The sequence below is a fragment of the Apodemus sylvaticus genome, chromosome 20 (genome assembly GCF_947179515.1).
Source record: "Apodemus sylvaticus chromosome 20, mApoSyl1.1, whole genome shotgun sequence".
In the NCBI taxonomy this organism is placed as follows: Eukaryota; Metazoa; Chordata; class Mammalia; order Rodentia; family Muridae; genus Apodemus; species Apodemus sylvaticus.
Genome location: NC_067491.1, coordinates 24,798,440 through 24,821,226, shown reverse-complemented (window position 1 = coordinate 24,821,226; position 22,787 = coordinate 24,798,440).

Genomic DNA, 22,787 nt, shown 5'->3' with positions numbered 1-22,787 from the left:
CAAGCTGTTGTAGCCATTCTGATATATAACAAAATAGACTTCAAACAAAAATTAATCAAAAGAGTTTGGGAAGGATACTTCACACTCTTCAAAAGAAAAAGCCACCAAGATCATATTTTAATTCTTGACATCTATATCCCAAACACAAAGGTGCCCAATTTGTAAAAGAAACAATGGCTTAAATCACATACTGATCCTCATACATTGATAGTGGGTGATTTCAATATCTCACTCTCAGCAAGAAACAGGTCATCTAGACAAAAGCAAAACAGAGTAATACTGGAGATAACAGATGCTATAAACCAAATGGACCTAACAGGCTTTACAGGATGTTCCACCCAAACACAAAAGAGTATACCTTTCTCTCAGCATTTCATGGAACTTTGATCAAAATTGTCCACACAGTTAACTATAAAGCAATTCTCAATAGACTCAAGAAGATTATAAGAACCACCTGTGTTGTATCAGTATACCATGGTTTAGCACCTGGATATCAACAACAAAGCAACAGAAAGCTTGTAAACTCAAGGAAAACAAACAACTCTCTCCTGAATGAAAAACTAGTCCAGAAATAAGTAGAAGAGAAGAGGAGAGGAGAGGAGAGGAGAGGAGAGGGGAGGGGAGGGGAGGGGAGCGGAGGGGAGGGGAGGGGAGGGGAGGGGAGGGGAGGGGAGGGGAGAGGAGGGGAGAGAGAGAGAGAGAGAGAGAGAGAGAGAGAGAGAGAGAGAGAGAGAGAGATTAAAGACTTTTAGAATTCAATGAAGATGAATATACAACATATCCAAATTTACTGGACACAATGAAAGCAGTGCTAAGAGAAAAATTCATAGCATTAATTGCATACATAAAAGAATTGGATGGATGCAATATTATCAATGTAACAGCATACCTGAAATGTCTAAATTCTAAACAGAAACAAAAAGGGGAACATAGGAATATACCAAGAAAATCCAGAGAATCATAAGGACATACTTTAAAAGTAAACATTCTAATAAAAAAATCTTTAAAATGGATGCTTTTATCAAAGTTAAATCAAGATCATATAAACAACGCCTTGTATTAACCCCAGTCATTAAACGTCATAAATAAATAAATAAATAAATAAATAAATAAATAAAGCCAGCAAGCAAGCAAGCAAGCCTTGGGCCAGAGAGTTCTAAGAAAGAATTTTATCAGACTTTCAAAAAGAGTTAATGCCACTACTCCTCAAATTATTTCACAAAATATAAATAGAAAGAACATTACTAAATTCATTTTAAGGCCATGAGTCTTAAACTACATGAAGAGTCAACAAGGGGAGCTAATAGACTAAATTTCCGTGTGAATATAGATGTTAAAATATTCAGCAAAATGCTAAAAAAACTGAATCTAAGAACGCATCAAAAGATCATAGCAAATGCCATGATCAAGTAGGCTTCATCCCATAGATGCAAGGATGATTCAACATACAAAATCAGTAAGTGTAATCTACTACATAAAACAACTGAAGAAAAACAACCACATGATATCATCACACTAGCTGCCCAAAAAGCATCTGAGAAAATCCAATGTGCCTTCATGATAAAAGTTCTGCAGAAATTAAGGAGAAAAAGAATATACCTAAACATAATGAAGGCAGTATACTGCAAGCCAATAGCCAACATCAAATTGAATAAAGAGAAACTCAAAACATTTTCACTAAAATCAGGAATAAGACAGGATTGTACAATCTCTCCATATCTATTGAATATAGTACTTGAAGTCTTAACTAGAGCAATAAGACAACTGAAGGAAGTCTACAAGTTAGATCAAGGGGATACAAATTAGGAAGGGAGAAGCTAAAGTATTGTTGCTTGCAGATGATATGATAGTAAAGATGAGCAAACTTTAACATTCTAACAGAGATCTGCTAAAAGTGATACACACTTTTACAAAACTGGTTGGACACAAGATTAGCACAGAAAAATCAGTAGCACTCCTATATACAAATGACGAATGAATGAGAAAGAAACCGGTGAAACAAACCCCTTCACAGTAGCCCCAAATAACACAAAATATCTCTTTAACAAAGCAAGAGAAAGAATTGTATGATAAAAAGTACAAGTCACTGAAGAATAAAACTGAAGAATATATCAAAGGATGGAAAGATCTCCCACATTCATGCATCTGTAGAATTAATATAGAAAAAAATGGACATCCTACCAAAATCAATCTACAGATTCAATACCCATTAAAATTTCCACCCATTTTGTTTGCCAGAACTTTAAAGGACAATTCTCTTTTTCATACAGAAAAACAAAAATTCCAGGATATTTAAAACAATCCAGAATAGTAAAAGGACTGATGGAGGTATCACCAACCTTGATTTCAAATTATAATGCAGAGGTATAGTAATACAAACCACATGATATTGCCATAAAAGCAGACATGTTTGTTGCAGGATATCTGATCACACTGTGAACCCCAAGTGTGCTATTTACTAGAAAAATCTAGTTGTGGTATGGCTCAGCCCTAACATACACCTTTAATCTAAGAACTTTTATTGTGAACAGGATTAAATGCAATCTTATATCAAGAAGAAGAACAAGCAACCAGTTGACAGAAAGTGAAGATAGAAAAAAAAAACAGAGAATAAGAGAAGGTATAAAGGGTAGATAGTGAGATGCACAGGAAGCAGAAGGGAGGGACATTCAGTTTGAAGGGTTTTAAGATAGCTGGAGAATAGAACTTCCTTTTGGGGTGTTGGCTGAGGAGGAAGGTAAGGGAGGAAGGAAGGTGCTTTCTCTGCCTTTCTGAGCTAGCAGGCATTCAGATCAGCATCTGTCTACCCTCATTAACTGCTGTAACCAAATGATGGAGTAAATACCTGATTTTTTTAAAAAAAAGAAGCCAGAAATAAACCATGGAAAACAAAAGCACATTCAACTAATGGTTCTAGTTAAACTGAATTTGTCTGCATTTGGGAGAATGCAAAAACATTTGTGTTATTCACCCTGTACAAACTCAAGTACAAGTGGATAGAAGACATCAGTGTAAAGTGACACACTGAATCTGATAGAAGAAAAAGTGGGGAACTGCCTTGAACACATTAGCACAGGAGACAACTTCCTGTACAGGACAACCCTAGTACAGGTATGACGATTAACAGTTAATAAATGGGATCTCATGACACTGATCCCAAAGAAGAAGCCTACAAAATGGGAAAATAGTTTTACCAACTAGACATCCAATAGAGGACTAATATCTAAAATATATAAAGAACTCAAGAAACTAAATATCAAAGAATTCCCTCAGTAACCTAATTTAAAAATAGAGTACAGATCTAAACAGAGCATTCTCAATAGAGGAATTTCAAATGGCTGAAAATTACTTAAAGACATGCTCAATATCCTTAACCAAGAGGGAAATGCAAATCAAAACTGCTCTGAGATCCCATTATACACCTGTCAGAATGCCTAAGAGCAGTAACAAAAGTGACAGCTCATGCTAGCAAGGAGAGGATATAGAACAAGGGAAATATTCACTCTTGCTGGTGGGAATTCAAATTAGTACAGACACTATGGAAAACAATCTGGTGGTTCCTCTGAAAATTAGGAATCAATTTTCCTTTGAGACCCAGCTATATGACCCTTGGGCATACACCTGAAGTAGATTAGATTCTACCTTAAAGACATTTGCTCAACTTTGTTCACTGTGGTTTTATTCATTATTCTCAGAAACTGCAAACAACCTAGATGCCCCCCAACAGAAGAACAGATAAAGAAAATGTAAAATATTTACATAACGGACTATTGCTCAGCTTTAAAAGAAAAATAAGCATTGTGAAATTTGCAGGCAAAAAGATGCTATTAGAAATAAATCATCCTGCTGGGCAGTGGTGGCACATGCCTTAATACCAGCACTTGGGAGGCAGGGGCAGGTGGATTTCTGAGTTTGAGGCCAGCCTGGTCTACGGAGTGAGTTCCAGGATACCCAGGCCTACACAGAGAAACCCTGTCTCAAAAAAACAGAAAATAAAAATAAAAGAACAGAAAGAAAAGAAAGAAATCATCCTATGTAAGGTAAACCAGATCCAGAAGACAAATATGGTATGTATTTACTTTAAAGAAGATATTAGCTATTAAGTAAGTGGTAACCAAGGTATAAACCTAGAGATGCTAAGTAAAGAAAAGGGCTCTAGGGCACATGCATGGATCTCCCTTAAAATGAGAAATAAAATTTTGTGAGTGGACTGGGAGTGGTTGGGGACTGAGAGCAGGAGGGATCAGGTATGGGGGATAAAAGCAGAAGTGCATGGCACAATGGCTGGAAGAGGGGTGAGGAACATTTCTGAGATGACGTGAACAGCTAGTCTGTTGGAACTTCCTGGAGCCTATGAGGGTCTCCCAAGGGAGGAGTGCTAACGATAAAGGATATGGAGTCTGTACTGACCGTCTTTTGTAGCCAGGAAAGGCTTCCTGTGGTAGGACCAGGTTGCATTTGTGTATAATTCCAAGCCACCCAGGCTTATGCTAGGAAGGAGGATCACTCTCAAGAACTGTCAGGGACTCCTACTGCTAAGGACAACATATATACAACTTACTGACAGTGTAGAGATCAAGCTGGTGCCTCTAAGGAGCCTTCACCAATACATTCTAGTCTCTTTGGTGAAGGAAGGTACTCTGCAGACACTGAAAAAGTAAACAGATGCCAACCCAGGCAACCATCAACCTAGGGTAGAATCAAACACGAGTGGCAAAATAATTTTTAAAAAATCTGCTGTATTTTCTATATCCATAGATTGGTACCTTGTCTAGTTGTCATTAGAGAGGCTTCCTTTGGCAGCGGCTAGGAATGAGTTCAGAGACTCACAGCTAAGAGTCTATGCAGAGGGGGAATCTACATTGGGGCTCTCCATCAGGTCTTTCCTCTAGTAGCTGTGGGAACCCATTGGAAGATAGCAAGGAAAGATTATAAGAGTCAAAGAGACTGAGAATAGCAGGAGAACATGGCCCACAGAATCAACTATGCAAGGCTCATGTGGGCTTACCGACAGAGCATGGGGCTTGCCTGGGTCTGCATCAGGTCTGGTATGTTGTGGCTGTTAGTTTGGTGGGTTTTTTGGGGACGTCTAACTGTGGGAGTTGGTGTGTCTCTGACCCTTTTGCCCGATCTTGGGATTCTTTCTCCTAATGCATTCCCTTGACCAGCCTCTATATGAGGACTTTTCCCTTGTCTTGTTATGTCATATTTGGTTGTTGAGTCCCTTTTCTGAAGGGAAGTGGAGGTGGAGAAGGTTTGATAGAGGGGTGATTTTGTGGTGAGCTGGAAAGTGTGGAGGGAGGGGAAACTGTAGTTGATGTATTTTATGAGAGAAGAATCTCTTTTCAGTAGATAAAAGAAAGTGCTCACACTTTTAGAAATATACATATGAAAGAAATCACTACGTTTCCAAATTGAAATATAAAATGTAATACATATCTTCTCATGTCTGGACATCTCTGTAGTATTATAAGCATTTGAGTTTGCTGAAATTAATACTTTTGCCAGTGATATATTTCTAATTTGATCAAAATATTACTGTGAATTTCCACAGATCAGAGTGGGATTGCCAATATAACAACTCTCCTGATGGTTAGTACAGATTGGGTCATAACAATTAAGCACCCAGGCTAAGAAGTACTGAATATAAGAGGGTACCACTTGCTTTGACTAACACCTGATTTTCATAGCTCTTGTGAAGGTAGGTTTTATGCAAATATGTGCTCAATTTAGTGGGATGGTGGAGAGACAATTACTAGGAAGTACTTAGTCAAATGCTACCTGGTCTGTGCCTGAGAGGTAAGTATTATTAGTGTACTTTCCAAATACAAATTACTACTACTACTACTAATAATAATAATAATAAACCTGGAGATGTAGAAGGCTTCTGCAAGGTCATACAATTAGGATATGGCCCCCTACTATGTTCTTGTACTCTATTCCTAAGTGTCTCATGTGCTAGGGAAAATTTCTACCTCAAAACTAAGTAAGGTTCCAAACAGCATTATTTTTCATGTATTTATCCAATGAAACTTATTTTAATTTCCTGAACTTGATATTAGGTGTTTTCTTTCAAATATATAAGTAAAATAGGAACATCTTTCAGATAAATATTGCCAAGTCCCATCTGTAGCCTATTCTCCAGGCTAAAAGAACACCTGGGAAGAGGGAACAGAAAGAGTGCAGAAGCTGGAGGACGAGACTCTGTGGTGAAATTGAGTTCTGCTCGCACACGGCTATTGCAATCAAGAACTCAACAGCAGCTATGGTTACCTTCGCAGGACCTCCATAACACTGACTTGCTAACAATCCAACACAGACCAGAGAAGCTCATGGAGCCCCGTTCCTAACTGAGGAGCTTTTACCTATTCCGGGCTGTTGTGGAGAATGAAGGTAATTTTTCCTCCCAGTGGTTTAGACACTGGTAGATTGGCAATGCTCAAGGAAATAATCCCTAAGCGTGCCCAGGCAAGCCATGTTAAACTCATTCGTCATTAAAAAAGGAAAAGTTATGAAAGTAGGAAGGGACCTTAATGGGAAGAAAAGGTGGTCAAAGAGAGTAGAATAGGATTCCAGAAGATAACGGGGATAACTATAATCAAAATACATTACCAAAGTGTATGACATCAAAAAAATAAATAAGGACTAATTTTTTTTATTCCCAATTTCTTTTCATATGAGATCTTATACCAGTATCCAAGAAATGTATTAGACTGTAAAACGTAAACACTTACCTATTGATATCTCTTTATTTAAACTCATTGAATGACAAAAACCAAACCACAGCTGCATTAGCACCTAACTTCTTCTGTTTATAAATAAAGCAAGATGGCACAACTGACACCCAGATATTCACTGACCACTCGTCAGTTGTGTTAACGATGAATTGACTTAAATGGATCACCTGTAGATGAAGTGGCTCTATGGTTTAAGCCTCAGAACTGCATCACATTTATAGTAAGACAAGCAGCTTCTAAATCTAAAACTGAGGTTTATAAGATGAGGCCCTGCTGTGATAACTATTTATTTCCTCCAAGATGTCCAAGGCTATCTGTTGCTGCCACGGCTTTGTATCAAAGGCAAATCAGAAGGAAAATATTTAATGTGCATGAGATGATTTAGTAGAAATTGGAAAAATTAAAAGAATGAAAAGGGGACGCTTTCTTCCTCCCGTTGTACTGCGTATCTACAAGACTCTCTTATTGTTTCCTCTTTTGCTTTGTGAGCTCCTGAGGGTACTGATTTGCTTCTTATATGTTGTTGTAAATCCCCAAGCACACAAGCAATGTTTCATAAATATATAATAAGATGAACAGGAACACAAACCTCAGATTAAGAGAATTATGCCTATAGTGAATCAACCTCACAATTGTAATGGGCCTTTCAATTCTAGTTAAATTTCTCAGCACTCTGTATTCCCTGGTCAGAAACTCTTACCATATGCCTAAGGACTGAACTTGACCTTCAAATCTGAAGGTCATAAAAGGTAGGTGTTTCTTACAAATAAATCATGAATTGACAGTAGTCATTAGTGAATTTATGAAGTTCACCAAAAACCCTTACTCATAAATAAGTTTAACTACCCTAATTCCATGCAAAGAGGGAATGAATAGAAAATGAGGAGTTCATCATAGGAGAGGAAGTTTCTTTGGTGATGATCAAATGAATTGATCATCATAAACTTACTTTATAATGTAAACCTTACTCATAAACAAGTTTAACTACCCTAATTCCATGCAACAAGGGAATTAATAGAAAATGAGGAGATCATCATAGGAGAGGAAGTTTCCTTGGTGATGATCAAATGAATTGGTTGGGAATAGAATATTAAGGCCCAAGTATATAGGGTAAGTACCATCAAAAGAAAGACTTATGCAAATATATCCCTTCAAAATGTTCCAGGGTGAGTTATAGTTGCATAAGAAAATACTCCCAATTGACTAATAAATATCCATAAAGGTCTATCACATACCTATCAACAATTTAAGACCAGTTGTTCATGATAAAAGATCAGAAACCTTAGGAAAACCATTTTTCTATTTCTTTTATTTGAAATAAATATTATTAATAATCTCCCTTTAATGAAAAAATATATAGGTAGGACTATAATAAAATTTTATTATAATAAAAATTACACTGGTTAGCTTCTCTGACATGGAGGTATATATCTAATTGGTAAATTGGTAAATGACACTCAGCCCTAATTATAATCTTCTTAGAAAGATGAATTAATAACTTCAACTTATATTTTGTCTACTTTGAGTGTATTATATTCTCTCTCTCACTGAGTTAGGTTTTGGAGATATAAACATATTGATAGCCCTTGAATATATTTTTTTGTTTGTTTTGACACAGAATTTCTTTGTGTAGCCTTGGCTAGCTTGGAACTCTCTCTACAGACCAGACTAGCATCTAACTCAGAGAGATCCACCTATCACTGCCTCCAGAGTACTGGAATTAAAGATATTCACTGCCATCGCTTGGCTAAATATATTATTTTAGTGAGTATTTATTAAAGACTTTAGATGAAAAGTGGTAATGAGTTATTTTGAAAACTATATAGTGGCTTCAGCTATGTGAAGATATTAGAGTCTTATAGCTATCTTTCTTTTCAATGAAGGTATGTAATTTCTGAGGGAGATGCTTCTGTATACATATGTGTAATATCTTGCCTTCAGAAAACCTTCTTGGGGTTTTAATAAATATGGCCACATGACTCCTTTGGACCAAGGAAAGGTGAATAGTATAATATATACATAAGGATAGTATTTATAATTTCTGAGCCCATGAGTCTAAGGTGTTCATGCCCTCAGTTACCTCATCACCTCATCTGACAGATCAGAGTGTGGCTACTGAGTCACAGGTATGCATGAGGATGGAACGTTCGCCCCAGGTTCCTGGGACATAGTAGGGCAATATCTTTTCACCTTGATTTTCAGTTCCATCACATCCCAGACACAATAAAGCCAGCCAGTCATAGACTAAAACCTCTAAAAGCTATGAGTCAAACTGAAGTTTTCCAAATATTTCTCTCAGGAATTCGCCAAAGAAACAATGATGACGATGATGACACCACCATCAACAACTACAAAACAAACAAACAAAAAACAGATGAACACAGTTATGGATCTCAGAACAAAGAGTGTAGAGTAACAAGTGCCCCACAGTGAATACAGCCTGAAAAAAAAAAGAGAGAGAGACCCGTGTTCTCTGCTTAGTTTGCTATGCCTTTTGATAGGCTACTAAAATCTTACAACTGTTACCACAGATTTTTGTAGAACATCCAATCCATTGAACCCTCTTCAATAGATATTGAAATTTGTCAAGGCTTTATTTTTAGTGGGTAGACTGGGCATTGTTCAACAATTTAAAACTCTTAAGATTTAGCTCAATAGAATAGTTTATGGTAGTGAATTAACTATAAACAACTAAATAAACCACTTTCTTGTACTCAAATAACAAGAAAGAGATGCAGACACATTTTCTTTCTTAATCTAATTTTTAAAAAAAGATTTATTTATTTATTTATTGTATGTAAGTACACTGTAGCTGTCTTCAGACACTCCAGAAGAGGAAGTCAGATCTTGTTATGGATGGTTGTGAACCACCATGTGGTTGCTGGGATTTGAACTCAGGACCTTTGGAAGAGCAGGTGGTGCTCTTAACCACTGAGCCATCTCTCCAGCCCTCTTAATCTAATTTTATCCAAATCTTTTAAATAAGAATATTACTCAGATTTAATCCTTGGCTTTGTAATAACATGACATTTTGACTTTTGGGGTATTTTTACCTTATGAAACAAGAGTGAAGGACATCACTGGTGAGATCATATATAGTTATTTTCCTTTCTATTGAGAAACATTGTACATTGCTTATTCAATAAAAGAAAACATGGTTGGGTTCAAAGCCTACTTTTCCTCTCATTTTGTTTAAATGCTAGTATTAAGTAGTGATTTCACAGTGTAAACACCTCTTTATCCTCAATGTTTCCATTACTTTCTAATGGATTTTCTGTTGTGTCTTATAAAGATTATTTCACTTACACGTTTGATAGATTGTGTTTGAGCTAAAAGGAAGTAACTGTGTTTCACATCATCAATACACTTACATTCTTAACCAAGCCCTTTTCTTATACAAAGATGCAGAGTTACCAAGAAATGACATTGGTATTTATATGAGGGTTATGAGGATACACACACACACACACACACACACACGAGATAGAGAGAAGTTGTATGTAGAAATGCACAGCCCAGCAACCTCAGAAAAAATGTTTTAATTTATCATATTTCTTGTAAATGACAAATACCATAGAAAACAGTCCTCCAGAATACTTTCTGGAGATGATGTAGGATCAAAGAAGACTTCTATTACATCAGGTAGCATTCCCAGCTTCATAGCTTCTATAAAATGTCAAGCAATAGTCAGCTAATTGAACCAGATTGATAAAAAATTAAAAAACTCGAGATATTTTGTCTAGCTAATCATTTATGTGATCTTAATTGTAGGCCATATTTGTGTTTAAATGGAGTGTGATCCACTAACTTAATTCATAATTTAGGTTTAGGTGACTAATTGCCTCTAAGAACCCCTGAAAAGCCCTGAGACCCTACATATCTAAAGTCTGACCTAGGACGTGGTGTATTTCTGTATCTGTAGCCCTTACCAGAAAGGCCTGACATTTAAGTTGCTCATGAAAAATGAATTCTAGTCTGTGTTCAACTCCCTTGCAAACATCAGCAGCAGCAACAAATGGAAAGGAATGAATACCAGGAATATACAAATATCATATTCCAGAAAATGACATTTTTAATGAGTATCATATCCTCAGAAAAAGGAGAATGACTCCCTGAACTGAGTATTTCCAGGATGAATAATATACAATTGAGCAAAAGATCCAAAAGCAGCTAAATGTAGCTTTTCTGTCAGGTGGTTACCCTTCAGAAGCTATTTGAAGGCAAGTAGGGGTAAGTACAATGTCTCATTCCTTGAGATGATTACCTGGAATCACAATCATAAGAATGGAGTAATACATTTAGGAAAGGTGGGATAGGTGATACGGAAACTTTTAGTTTCTTCGGAAAGTCAGTTATGTTTTGCTGTGGCACACAGGTGAAATGATGTCTGGCTAAAGTAGACATGTAAAAGAATGTTTTTCTGAAAAAGAAAGACACAGGTGAAAAGATGTTTGAATACAGCATACACATGGAAGGACCTGTGATGATGGAGTAGAGATATCACCCCACAGATAGGGGGAACTCAAGCATTGGTTTGGTTAGCTCTGCCTCATTATTCTTCACCAACAACATGTATTGGTTCACCTTACATAGCATTGTTGAGTGCTGCTTGTGGTAATGCCACTATTGAAAGAAACTTGCCAAAGAACTTCTTGTGAGGTTCCTGTGACATTTTCTGCTTCCTTGGCCTCATCTTGGGTCAGGTGGCAAGCCTTGTGTTTTCTTCAGGATTGAACTGCAGCTGCTGTTTCATGCAAGGTGTTTCATGCAAGACATCTCCTCCTGAGATGACTGGACTGCAGCTGTGTGTTTGTGTGTGATGTTAGAGAGGACTGTACTGTAGCTGCTGATTCTTATTTGGTGTTTGCTATGAGACTGAACTGCTGACAAAGAAGACTGAGCTTGTCCCTAAAAGAACTATTGCTAAATAGGTCCACTTCTCCCATATGCTAATATCGTTTCTCTTCCAGTACCTCTAGTGGGTTGTGAGCAAGAGGAACAGTTGAATGTTTATCAAACTAGGCTGCAAAAATTTATGTCTACAGATGAAGTCTTCCTTCACTTAAATAACAGAAGAAACATAAGACACAGGACTTGATTGAAGCTGAAGGGATATCATTCCTCATAGAAACCCAACAGTCTCAAGATATTTTTAACATTCAGGACAGCTAAACAACAACAACAACAACAAACACAAGAACACAAAGCAACCAACCAACCAACCAAAAAAAAAAAAAAAACGTTTGTCTTATCCTCAGAAGCAGAGCATGCCATTTTAAAATGAGTTCCCAATTATAACTTTATCATGGAGATAAGTTCCTAAAGCAAAGTAATAAGTGGGGAAGGATGTGTTTTAATTAATTTTTATTATTTTACTTACTTCATTTACAATTTTAAAGAAAGCAATTCAGAAACATAGTGACTAAATGATAAACACTCGCAATCACAGCCCAAGCATCAATCTAGGCTACTTATGGAATATAAAGGGCCTATGAACCACACGAGTGACCGCATCTCTTGAGTAACTGTTACAGCATGGTTTTCTTAGCCTCCAACAATGAATACGGCATCTGGCAAGGGCACGTGATGAATCTTTGAAAACTGCATTTTCACCTCTGAGATGGGCTTGATTGCCCTGGCCTTTAAATGTCAGGGGCTGGGAAGGAAAGGTCATGACACTGCTCTTGGAGAGCTAGCGGTACCAAGGTGCCCCCTGCCAATGGAGACAAGGCAAATATTTCATTTCTCTCCAAACCTAGAGAGTTTACCTTCCTCAAATTAAACACCCTGCACAAACACTTCTCTCTTTTGTCCTTTAACTAACAGAGAGTGATTAGACCTAGCAACTTTCTTAAAAGCAGCCTTTAATCTCCAAAGTAGGTTTCTTAAGCACATTCTTGAAGGAAAGGGTAAAATGGAGGAGAAAAAGCCTTTTCTGGAGATATAGAGTAGAAACTGATGAAAAGAAAGGACTTGGCTTCCCCGAAAATGCAAAGGTTAACCTTTGTTCCTTCAGGTGAGGCCACTTTTTAACTACAGCTTTAATGTTTTAAGTGGGAGGAGGAAAATGGGAACTATAAAAAGCATGGCAACGAGAGCATCTCTTGCTTCTGTTGAAGGTTTACAGTGATTTTAATAAATGTCCATATGGATACAAGGATTATACATGGAAATTATTTCTCTGAACTATCCCTGTTCAAATATATATAATGAAAGTAGCATAGATAAGTTAAATCTTTCTGAAAGCCATGCTGCACAAAAGTAAAAGGAAATGAGATAATGTAATGATTTAACTTCAAAAAATGACCAGATCAAAATAAAGATATACCTCCTTGGTTTGTAACTTGACTTTGAATGGATTAAAATCAATGTGTTTGCCCCTTCCAGGAAATACATGCATTTCAAAAATCCAGATATCATATATGCCTGGTGGTTCCTAGGCCAGATGGTGAAGCTCTGGCATTATCTTAACTTTTACTGAGGAAAAGGAGTCTCAGATGGGGAAAGGAACTTTTCCAAACTACACAAGCTATAAAGAAATGTGCCTTAGTTCACTGTTCTATTGCTGTCAAGAGACACTATGACCAAGGCAACCGTTGTAAAAGGAAGATTTTGATTGAAGGTTTGCTGACAGTTTCAGAGGACAAGGCTGTTATCATCATGGATATGGGGCAAAGGCATGGTAGTAGAGCAGTAACTAAGAGCTTTACATCCTGATCCATAGGTAGTGGGGGGGGGGAGGAAAGGAGAGGAGGAGGAGAAGGAGGAAGAAAGAGAGACAGAGAGACAAAGACAGAGAGCCAGAGAGAGCCAAAGAGCCAGAGAGAGAGAGAGAGAGAGAGAGAGAGAGAGAGAGAGAGACAGAGACAGAGAGAGAGAGGGAGAGAGAGAGAGAGAGAGAGAGAGAGAGAGAGAGAGAGAGAGAGAGAGAGAGAGAGAGAGATCCTGGCATAGACTTTTGAAACACATACCTCCTAATCTTTCTAAACATTTCACTACTTGGGACAAAGCATGCAAACATATGACCTTGTGGGGGCCATTCTCATATAAACCACCACATACTACCATCCCAACATTCATCCACTATGTTTATAATATTTCTCCTAAGTGAACCTTGTTCAACCTAAATGTTGAAGTTTTAAATTTTACTTGTTACATGGAGCTTTTCTTACCTCGCATTAATAATGTAGATCTATGAAGATGAATTTATTGATCACACTGTATCATGTGGGAGTTTCCAAGTAGGATTTTCTCTGACACACCCAGCAGTTTTACAACCTGAATAAGGGAAGCAGTCTCCCTAATGGATCACATGCCTCTCTTATTTTATTAGGCATCATTTTATTTTAGAATCAGTTTAACATCTAAGTTGCTGCAAGTTTTTTTCTCTTAGTTTCAGTCTTCATCATTTTTGCTGGCCACTAGGCTGGTCAATTTATTAAGTGCTTTCAAAATCTAGGGCATGTCCAGCCATATCTAGATTTATTTATTTTTTTAACATTTCCTTCCAGATATCTGGCCACAGGCTGAGTCACTTGGTTTTCGCAAATATAACAGATGATAGATCTCCTTTATGGTGGGATTGCTCATTCATCAGAAAGCACACTGTGCCCTCTGGACAAACAATACATCATTACAGGACTCAGAGCCGTAAGACAGTAGAATCATAAAGAAAACTACACAGAGAAAAGTTTTCTCTTCAGATAAGATAGGGCTATGTCAAGCTTGCAAATAGAAACTTAAAACCTGCTTCAAGTCTGAATATATTTTCCTTTTGAAAAGTTCCATTTGCTGTGAACAGACAGCCTTTGTTGTTGCATAAAATTGAAAGTCATTATTGACTTTCAGACCTTCTATCTCTGTCATTGAATTAGTTCCTAATGCCCTGGATTAAACTGGGAATTGTCCCAGCACCTTGTCAACTCTTTTTATTTTTGTTATGAAGCAGGTTTTACCTGAAGGATATGTCCATTTGTTGCCAAAATTAATTAAGGAGAGCTGGATCTTTTAGGACAAAGACAGGAATTTCAAATAGCCTAGAACATTTTCTGTGTTCTCCTGTGACACTATAACAATGTTTTGCCCTTTTCATCTTAGTAAACAGATGAAAGAGAATATTCTTAACTGATGCTTACATGGTGCCCATTATTTGATAGTCATTATTCCCATTTAACAGGTGGAGAGACTGAGATAGTGAGGGATAATTGAAGTTACCTAGGGCTACAAAATAGAATAGAGCTCTAGAAGTCATTAGCTCTGACTGTTTTCCCAGTGCAGCTGAGGCCCTGGGATTTTGAAAGAGAACAGATGGTAAGTGAAGGCAAGGGCTAAAGATGGAGGCCTTCCTTCAGTACCTTGGAAAGCTGTGCCATTCTGCATGCTAAATAGGATAAAGATTCCAGGCACTGAAAGCAAGTCACACTGCTTTACATGAAGTTATAAAAGGTAACTTTTTTAGAAAGGGTTTTCTAAAATTAAAATATCCCTCACTGTTCTATTTTTAGGGAGTCAAATTCTAACAGGCTTTTTAAAAAATCGCAGGGGGTCTTAGCGGTGATCCATTTCAAATGGGTTCTTCTATATCAGTGCCTCTCCACCTTCCCAATGCCTAGTACTCTTCAAGACATTTCCTCATGTTGTGGTGAGGCCCCAACCATAAAGTTGTTTTCATTGCAACTTTAGAACTGCAATTTTCTATTGTCATGAATTGGAATGTAAATATCTGATATGCAAGATATCTGATATGCAACCCTTATGAAAGGGTTGTTTAACACCCCTTCAAGGGTAACAACCCAAAGGTTAAGAACCACCCCGTACTTGATATGCTACAATTGTATCTTTTAGATGAAATTTCATTCAACTATTTTCATTCAGTGGTAGAGCAAATTCAGAAATAATTAAATCCACAAATAAAGTCTATTCCTTTTCCCAATAAATATGTCCTAAATTATTCAGGATTTACCTTTCTATCTGAAACATGGAGCATGATATCTCTTTAAGTAATAAAGAATGTCTTGAGGTCAAGATAACTTGCTTTTAAGATACTATTTCCATTTTTATAATATGGTAAGCAAAAATAGGACAAATACTTCATGGGAAGTCAAGAGAATTATAGTATATAATAGACATATTCCTACCCGTCATTGATATTGTTAATTTTAATATCGTAACTACAGTACATTAACTTATTCCATTTTTATGTATATATGTTGAAGTTCCACAATTTTACTTGGTTATCTTGTAAAGGATGGCTAATAGCAGAATTATGATAACACATAAAATGTATACTGAACTTTAAGGGCTTAGTATAAAAACCAATGCAAAGTATATTGATTTTTTTTTAAGATTGAATACATATTGAAATAATAATTAGAAAACATTGAGCTTCAGATAATATACTATTAACATTACCTATTTTGTTTCATGTTTTACTCAATGCAGTCATCAGGAAATTTAAGTCTATATTTGTAACTCATTATATTTCTATGGAAGATTACTATAGAGGAGCAGTTCTCAACCTGTATGTTAAAACCCCTTTAAAGGTTGAATGACCCTTTCCCAAGGGTCACTTATGATCATCAAAAAATACAAGTATTTACATTATTATACATAGCCATAACAAAATTACTGTTAGGAAGTAGCAACAAAATAAATTTTATGTCTGGGGTAACCACAATGTTAGGAAATAAACTAAAAGGTTATAAAATTAGGAAGGTTGAGAACGACCACCATAGAGCATCAGTGGCAACATATTCCTTATGAATTCCCCACAAGCAATAACTTGCAATTTCTACATATCTGGTCTTTAGTTCAATTACTCATTCTGCTGTTATATCATGGAAGTACTCAGAGAAAATAAATTCATAAATGAATTTATGAATTAAAATGATTATATGCCAATAAAACTATTTGTGGCTGAGAAATTTGAATTTCCTTTCATTTTTATGTAGTATAAAATACTATGAATTTCCAGTAATTTAGAAACTCATATGCTAATTTAATCATTATTGTGAGGTACTGACATGGAGCCCATAAGAGGTTGGTAGGTCATGAAAGTCTTTGTGAGTCAGTTAACCTATTTGCAGGTTAGTAGATTAATGGGGAGATAGGTTATGTATAGAGGGTCTGTTTTTAACAGCTAGTCTGACTTCATCTCTTGAATGTTTGGTGCAGTCACATGATGCTCTCCTACTGTGAGAGAGTCACAAGCATATATAATACACCCAAGAAATAAGACTTCAGTTTTTTCTTTGATTATTTCTCTCTTCCTCAAACTTTCATTTGCAGGTTCTACCATTGTTGATCTGATCAATAGGTATTTGAGTGCCAGGGTGTATGCTGGGAACTTGGAGTGACTCTGTCTTTATCAGCCTATCATTGGGAGCCCATCAGAAGGAATCTGATTCATCTCCCCTATGGCACTGCTTCAGTTTTAGAAGCCAGTTATCTTTAAAGACATGAGAAATGGTCCATTTGTCTTCCTGAGGGGTTATTTCACTTGGTCACTCTATCATAACTGCCATGTGCTAGTTGCTAAGCCAAGCACTGCAGATATTTCTTTGCACAAGACAGATGTGACTTTCTTTCTCATGGATTTAAGGCTTACTAAGCCATTCATGCATCGAAGAAGTTGATATGACATCAAAAATTATGCTAAGGTGAGAAATAACGCTAGAAAATCTAGACAGTCAGAAGAGGAGGTTCTGCGGACATCAGCCTTTAAATAAATGGAAAAACTCAAGGTTGGCTATGGCAGACCAAGGAATATATAGATATGGAAACTACAGGTACAGATATCACACCAAATAAACAGAATGTTACTTGGGAAGCAAGCAGAAAGAGGACCTTTTATAAGATGAATTGGAAGGGTCATCAGGATTCATGTTTCCAAAGGCCTCTAACTTAATTTGATATTGTTCTACTTTCTGGAGCCAAAAGAGGAGGATATATTGTTACGTTTTAACCATCACTGTGACATGATCAGTTCTGACTTGTATAATGATCACTTTGCTTCAGTGTTCCAAGGAAAAGTACAAGTGAATAAGAGAAGAGGCGAGGAGCTATGTCAATGCCACTTAGGGAGTAACAGGCTACCAAAGCATCTACAGATCGTCTCAAGATGCAAATGAGTCATGTTTGGTAGAATATGAGATTTCAAGATTTCAGGCAAGCTCTCAAGCGATGTCAGTACAGATAAACTGAGATTCTCAAATGCAACTGAGGATTCTGTTTGCTTAGAGCTGAAAGAAATGAAGTGTGTGTGGGCAGGCAGAATTGAGGTAGCACAAAGGATGAGACATTTAAAAAGTTTAGAAAGTAGACTTAGCAGATCAGTTCATTGTAAAGGATTGGACAAGGGAGATGAGAGCAGAATCTGTTTATCTGACATACAGAAGAATTAGAAGTATCGGTGTTTTTAAACACATGCTGGTACCAACCCAAAGGAAGCTAAAGTGTCAATTCTTTTCAGCTTCTCACAAATAGAACAATTCATTCTATAGTCAGCTGTCCCTGGTCCATGAAATCCCATGTATTTATTCTAGGATGTGTTAAGTGGCTTAGAAAATGTATGAGCTCAGACATATTGCCTTGATAAGGTGTTTGGGTTCTACAATAACAAACAACCCAGGGATTAGTTTTCTGTATATTTAGCAGCATGTGCATTCAGTGTCTGTATCTTCACAGACATGCAGATCTATACTTCCACAGAACACTGAGGGCATCTTCACAGGCTTGCATACCAATGGGGTTATTTCAGCTTCGACAGCAGGAATGGGTAACTAGAGATGAAAAGACTCATTTCCTGAATTTTTACTACTGGTGTGGTAGTAATAGTGGCAATCACATTTCTGTGATGAGCTGACATGGTTTTAAAAAGCAAGGATTCTTTCTCCACTCCCACAGCACATTCCCTGGAAGATTTCTGTTAAACAGAAGATGTAATTTAAAGGTTTGAATTTTATTATTATAGATTTTGGAAAGTTTGGCCCACGTAGCAATTACAGCCAGGCTTGCCAGAACATTTGAGGCGAGAGAGGAAGAAAAAAAAAGAGACATGTGTTGAAACGATGAATCCTCCTGTTGAGAGACAGCTCTCTCCTCCCCTGTCTGAATACCATTAACTATTCCATTTTGCAAACAAAGTATTGATTTGTTCAGCTGTTCAGGGAGAGTGATGAGGAACTGGCCATAGGTTGTTGGCTGATTTGGAGAGCTGAAATGTTCCTGGTTGCTAGGCTTTTAAATGATGGTTGTTTATGGTATATATTCTAAAATTCTCCATCTCCTTAAAGTGAAGCTGACATAAATTCAAAGACAATGGCTTCTTTATAAAGTGATCTGTTGTGATAGAATTATGCAAGGAAATCTCTTGGCTGAAACAGGATTTTCTCATGAAGAGATGACATTCAAATGAGACAGAGACTACCCATAAATGATCTGATGCTCATGTGAGCAATAGGGAATGGAAGGTTTTGTTTTGTTGTTGTTGTTTTTGTAAATCCCTGGAGTGCTGTCAGAAAATAATAACATTTAGTTGAAACGAGCAATTCAAACTAAGCTTCAGGAAGGAGCAATCAACTCAAAGCACTGCTGAAAGCTTGGGACAGACAAGTTGAGCTTGTGTCCTATACAATACATCATCATGGTATCGGTCTAGCATGTAACACATTCTTCTGACAACATCCATGCTTACCAACCAGGATTGTGTCCTGTGACAAATATAACTTCATTTATTTTCCTCCTGGGGTTCAGGATAGAAAAAATCCTTGGCCTCCCTTTATAGTTAGGTCTGTGAGAGAATAAGTAATGGAAGAGACATAGAAATATTGAACATTACTAACAAGCCTAGCCTAGAAGACCCTTGCAATGGCCTCTCTATCTTGTCTTCTCTCTCTACTCAATGAACACTGAATAAGATCCACTGAAGAATTCTGACACCATAAAGTAACCTAAAGCTCCAAAGTCACAGATCTTTTAAAAATAATATACATCTAGGTATTCTATGACAGATAAAGTCCCTACAGTCATATCTACCTATGTGATGGTACATCTCAATTTAATTTTTTTCTTTTCTTTTTTTTATTCGATATAATTTATTTACATTTCAAATGATTTCCCCTTTTCTAGCCCCCCCACTCCCCGAAAGTCCCGTAAGCCCCCTTCTCTTCCCCTGTCCTCCCACCCACCCCTTCCCACTTCCCCGTTCTGGTTTTGCTGAATACTGTTTCACTGAGTCTTTCCAGAACAAGGGGCCACTCCTCCTTTCTTCTTGTACCTCATTTGATGTGTGGATTATGTTTTGGGTATTCCAGTTTTCTAGGTTAATATCCACTTATTAGTGAGTGCATACCATGATTCACCTTTTGAGTCTGGGTTACCTCACTTAGTATGATATTCTCTAGCTCCATCCATTTGCCTAAGAATTTCATGAATTCATTGTTTCTAATGGCTGAATAGTACTCCATTGTGTAGATATACCACATTTTTTGCATCCACTCTTCTGTTGAGGGATACCTGGGTTCTTTCCAGCATCTGGCAATTATAAATAGGGCTGCTATGAACATAGTAGAACATGTATCCTTATTACATGGTGGGGAGTCTTCTGGGTATGACAAGAACTTCAAGACTCTGAAGAAGGAAATTGAAGAAGACCTCAAAAAATGGGAAAACCTCCCATGCTCATGGATCAGTAGAATCAATATAGTTAAAATGGCCATTTTGCCAAAAGCAATATACAGATTCAATGCAATACCCATCAAAATCCCAACTCAATTCTTCACAGAGTTAGAAAGAGCAATTATCAAATTCATCTGGAACAACAAAAAACCCAGGATAGCTAAAACTATTCTCAGCAACAAAAGAAAATCTGGGGGAATCAGTATCCCTGACCTCAAGCAATACTACAGAGCAATAGTGTTAAAAACTGCATGGTATTGGTACAGTGACAGGCAGGAGGATTAATGGAACAGGATTGAAGATCCAGAAATGAACCCACACACCTATGGCCACTTGATCCTCGACAAAGAGGCTGAAAACATCCAATGGAAAAAAGATAGCTTTTTCAACAAATGGTGCTGGTTCAACTGGAGGTCAGCATGCAGAAGAATGCGAATTGATCCATCCTTGTCTCCTTGTACTAAGCTCAAATCCAAATGGATCAAGGACCTCCACATAAAGTCAGACACTCTGAAGCTAATAGAAAAGAAACTGGGGAAGACCCTTGAGGACATCGGTACAGGGAGAAAGTTTCTGAACAGAACACCAATAGCGTATGCTCTAAGAGCAAGAATTGACAAATGGGACCTCATAAAATTACAAAGTTTCTGTAAGGCAAAGGACACCGTCAAGAGGACAAATCGGCAACCAACAAATTGGGAAAGGATCTTCACCAATCCTACATCAGATAGAGGGCTAATATCCAATATATATAAAGAACTCAAGAAGTTAGACTCCAGAAAACCAAACAACCCTATTAAAAAATGGGGTACAGAGTTAAACAAAGAATTCACACCTGAAGAACTTCAGATGGCGGAGAAGCATCTTAAAAAATGCTCAACTTCATTAGTCATTAGGGAAATGCAAATCAAAACAACCCTAAAATTTCATCTTACACCAGTCAGAATGGCTAAGATTAAAAATTCAGGAGACAGCAGGTGTTGGAGAGGGTGTGGAGAAAGAGGAACACTCCTCCACTGCTGGTGGGGTTGCAAATTGGTACAACCACTCTGGAAATCAGTCTGGCGGTTCCTCCGAAAACTGGGCACCTCACTTCCAGAAGATCCTGCTATACCACTCCTGGGCATATACCCAGAAGACTCCCCACCATGTAATAAGGATACAATTTAATTTTATGATGTTTATTATTCACTTTTGCTGGACTGTGTGCTGGTGACCTCAACACACCTAGTGTCCCTGACCTCTGCAACTGTAGCTGACGTACATGTTTGGAGTGTGTTTGGTCATGTGAAAGCAGAAGGAGATAAAATGCCAGATAAAATATCCAGTAATTGTTCCCAGAAAGACACCATAAAATATAGATAAAAAAATGCATTGCATTCAAGCAGGCTAATTTTCTTTTAAGTTTTATGTTGTATTTTTTTAACTAGTAACTCTTCCTCCCTTCCTCCCCACACTGCCCTTTGGTTTTTCCTCTCATTTTCCATTTTTTCTTTCTTTCTTTCTTTTTTTTTACCCCAGCAGCTCTATTGAGTACTATAGACTGCCCCAAAGATGAATTATAGTCAATTGTCAGTGCTCAGCCATATACAGTATGTCTATATCAACCTTCCTTCCTCATTTGTTAAACTTCAGGCAACATCATAGGAAAAGGTAAGGGCTCAAGGATGGAGAGTGTCCTTGTAGAATGCTATCTCCTGGACATGACAGTCCACTGTACACACAATTCATAGCAACTGTGGTTACCATCACAAGACCTATGCGAGATAAGCCTGTTACAAACCCCAAAATGGGTGGAGAGAGGCTACCTGACTTGACTCTTAGCTGAGGAGCTGTTAGTAGTTGATCTCTCTGGAAAAGAGAGCCTTATTTTTTTTTATAGTGGTAGATCATGGTAAGTTAGCCATCCCACAGAGCACAATGCCACACCCATATGGATACAGCAGCACTGGTTTAACTCGCTGGACTGAGGAGCAAAGAAAAACAGGAATATATTGTGATTGGACACGAAGGTGGAAAGATGTATTGGGGGGGTAGGGTTCATATAAAGAGTTGGGGGGGTTGTGGTGGGGTTGGGTATGAACAAGATATATTTTATTCACCCGTGAAAATTTGAAGTAATAAAATTATTCTTAAAAGAAATATATCATTTGACTGGTGCTTTTGGGACTTAGGAAAGTTCTGATAATGGATCTTAAATCAAAGTCATTTATTGCTTTTTCTCCATGGGCTCATAATTAAGTTTATTCTAATTAAGCTTGATGAGGTCCAATTTTAGTCTGTCAGTTCAGTGACTCAAGGTGCTCTTCCACAAAGGCAATTGGGTGGAAGAATTGCTATCCCAACTACTGAGCAATTTTTTTTCCCTGTTAG